Genomic DNA, 3,856 nt, shown 5'->3' on the forward strand with positions numbered 1-3,856 from the left:
CTCAATTAGGCCCTTTTAGCAGATTTTAATGCATATGATGTCATGTAATGCAAATGCATGAAATGAATGCAAAAAGAAAGAGAGGCGTTGATTCTGAATTCAATTCCATTAGAATAACTTTTCTAGAGAACAAATTTCTTTACATAAAATGGATTACATATGCGGCTTTGCCTTCATATTCTAGGTGAAGACATCGATCTTTTATTCATATCAGGATGTTAGGATCAATTCTTACGAATTTCCCAAAATTTGCCTCTACTATCTCCTTTTTGTTTGATCCGAGCCACAACCCATTGCTCCCCCGCGATGCTTTTTAGTTTCGTGACAGCTTCTCGAATAATCTTTGTTGATTTGAATCTTGAGGCAGCGAAGCATACTCGTATATTCCTCCACGAACTTCTAGCCTTCTCTCGTTGTGTTTAATCAGTCCATATTCGGGCAGTCGCATTATATTTTACTTTATCAAGAAATTCATTTTCCATTACAAGCTTTTCTATTTAGCAATCAAATTTGAATCAACACCTCTTTTCCTATGATGAAAATGCAAAGCAATCATAAACAAAACAAAACAACACGGGTTAGTACAAAGCAAAAGTAAGCAAGAAAGAATAGAACACCTATTTGGGTGACCACTAATGGTTCAGAGTGGTTCTACCTAGTGTAGGCTCTTAGGTCTCACTACATGCGGTTTAGCTCTAAAGTAAAGGGTACCTGAACCGGCAGATTCCTCGATCCTCACCCATTATAGGTTCATATGGACCAAGTTCAGTTCAGGGGAATACATTTCCCTATGGCTGCACGGAGATGAAAATTTCACGAAGACATAGGTACGGATGTATCCCGAAAGTGATCCACTATCCTGCACGGAGGTGAAAACATCACAAAGGACTAGTTTCTCACTCCCACTTAAAAGGGTATAATCAAGCGGTTATGTAGTGCAATATGCAGAAACATATCAAAAATTCAAACCAATAGAGTAATTACAAACCGAAATAATGATAATCGTAACAAAAACAGACAAAACACCACAAAATGATCGTAATTTTAAACCAAGTTTTCGGGTGACCTCTAGGCATTCGATATGATTCTACCTAGGGTAGTCTACTAAGACTCATTATATGCGGTTTGTTTCTAAAGTAAGGGTACCTGAACCAGCAGATTCCTCGATCCTCACCCATTATAGGCTCATACGGACTGAGTTCAGTTCAGGGGAATACATTTCCCTACGACCATGCGGAGATGAAAATCTCACGAAGACATAGGTACGGATGTATCCCGGAAGTGATTCACTATCCCATGCAGAGGTGAAAACCTCACGAATGCGTAGTTTCTCACTCCCATTTAGAAGGGTATGACCGAACGATCATGTAAATGCAATATGCAAAAACTATATCGAGACTTAAACAAATAAAACAGATATAACAAAATGATGCATACTATGTGCAATAAAAGGATCGTAAATTTGAACCAAATTTTCCATTTTCAGTAAAAAGACAAGAAATAATCAACTTGTGGCTCGACTCTCTTATTTTGGGTCCCCAGTGGAGTCGCCAAGCTGTTGACACCATTTTTTTGATAAAACAGGGTCGAATTAGATTTTTAAAATGAAAACGAACACGGGAGTCGCCACCAATCCTTTTTTGATAAGGTGTGATCGGGCCACCTTGAAAAGTGGTTCTTTGTAATAAATAATTTAATTTTATTAAAACAACGATTTTGGTCCACTAAATTCAGAAAAAATAGGTTCAGGAGTCTGTTGCGTACGAGGAAGGATTAGCACCCTCGTAACGCCCAAAATTGGTACCTAGTTGATTAATTAATGTCTTAGTTTCGAAGATTTAAAACTTTAAAGAGATTCGAAATACGATCCTTGTATTAAAAACTTGTATAAATCAAATTACATGTTAAGACCCTCTCATTTCGGAGAGAGAAAATGTCATACCCAATGAGTTAGGGCATGATATTTCACCTCCTTAAAAATGAGCTTGTCTGAAAACTCGTGCAATAAAGTTTAAAAGGATATTCAATTGTTTAAGTCAAATGAAAAAAAATCGCAGCCCAATACGTTAGGATACAATTTCTCAAAATTCTAAACATTGAATATTGCCTTTATGATTTTTTTAGAAAAAATCATCATCTTAAGAAACCAACGTGTCATATCCAATGCGTTAAGACACAACGTATTGAATTCCCGATAATGAGTTTTTTATGTTTTTTTTTATTAAAGAGCATTCTCGATTATTTAGATTCAACGAAGAAAATTAGAACCCAATACGTTAAGGCTCAATCCTCTCGAATCTAAACACGAAATTTTGCTTATTTGAAAGTCGAAACTTATATGTCAAGATAAATTAATCTAACTTGAAATAATAGAAATAAAACACGAGGTTAATATGCGTAACAAAATAAAAATGAATACGATGATGTAAACATAAATAACACGAGCAATAACGACGAAAATAGATAAATAAAAGCGAATTAATCATGCAAGATAATAAGCGATAAATTATTCGAATAAAATAAGCATAAAATAAAAAGTAGAAACCGCATGAAACAACGAAACCTTAAAAGAAATAGAATATATAAAATATATATGTATGTGTATAGACATAAAATAATGAAAATATGGAAAATCATTGTACGTGTACATATTTTAAGGTTATTAAATATAAAAATATGTAAATATGTATATATATATATATATATTTAAAGTTATGAAATATAAAAAATATAAAGGTATGCATACATATATATGTGATTTAAAAAATTTAAAAATGTGTACGTATATGTATATATTATAAAATGAATGCATGTATATATATATATATATATATATATATAACAAAATTTGAAATTTAAAAGGTAGATAGAAGTAAATAATAATAATAATAATACTAATAATAATAATAGTGCTGTTAAGGTAAAAAAAGTCATGATAAACAATGAATAATAACATGATATAATAAAATAATTATATACATATAAAGATTTTATAAAAAGAAATAAATAGATGAATATATAGTAGGAATATAATGATAAAGTAAAGAAAGAAAAATATAATAAAACAACAACAACAATAATAATAATAATATTGAAAATAACAATAACAGGACTAAATCGGGATAAAAATGAAATTGAAAGGTTAAACCATAATAAAATGCACAAAGAAGGACCATAATGAAAGGGCGCGGAAGTACGAAGGGCCAAATGGGAAATAAACCCTATTTTTAGGCCATGCGTCCCTTACTCAGTGGTCCAACGAATTGAGGACCAAGATGAAAACCACGACAAACATGCAGTCCAAATTACAAAATGAGGCAAAAAGAAAAAAGGACTGAATCAGAACAATCGATAATGCGGAGGGGCCATATGGGAAAATAACCCCTCAAATTAGAAAACGCGCGGATCCTGGCTGCGTTAGGTCGGGTAATCGGGTCTAACGCAAAACGACGTCGTTTTGGCCATGGTTGCTTAAGTTCAACATGGCGCCGTTTTATGCTTAGTATAAATGTTAAAAAAAAACCCCAAGAAATCAGTTTCATCTCATTTTAAAAAACAAACAGAGAGCTCTTGAGCCCTCTCTCTCTCAGGCCTTAAGTTCAATTTCTTTTAGTTTTAGTCACCCTAAGATTGAGGATTAGAGATTGCTGCAAATGAATATGAAAATACATCTAAAGAGTAAAGCAAAACATAGATGTGCTCTGAATTCTGAAATCCAGCATGCATCCAATTATATTATTTATATATATATATATATATTACAACATGCATGATGCTGCGCATATCCAAGTCTTCCACTGTATCCATGAAAATGGAAAGTTAGGAATTAAAAGAGGTTTCAAAAAAGGTCTCAAAT

Source organism: Gossypium raimondii, chromosome 1 (assembly GCF_025698545.1).
Source record: "Gossypium raimondii isolate GPD5lz chromosome 1, ASM2569854v1, whole genome shotgun sequence".
Lineage (NCBI taxonomy): Eukaryota > Viridiplantae > Streptophyta > Magnoliopsida > Malvales > Malvaceae > Gossypium > Gossypium raimondii.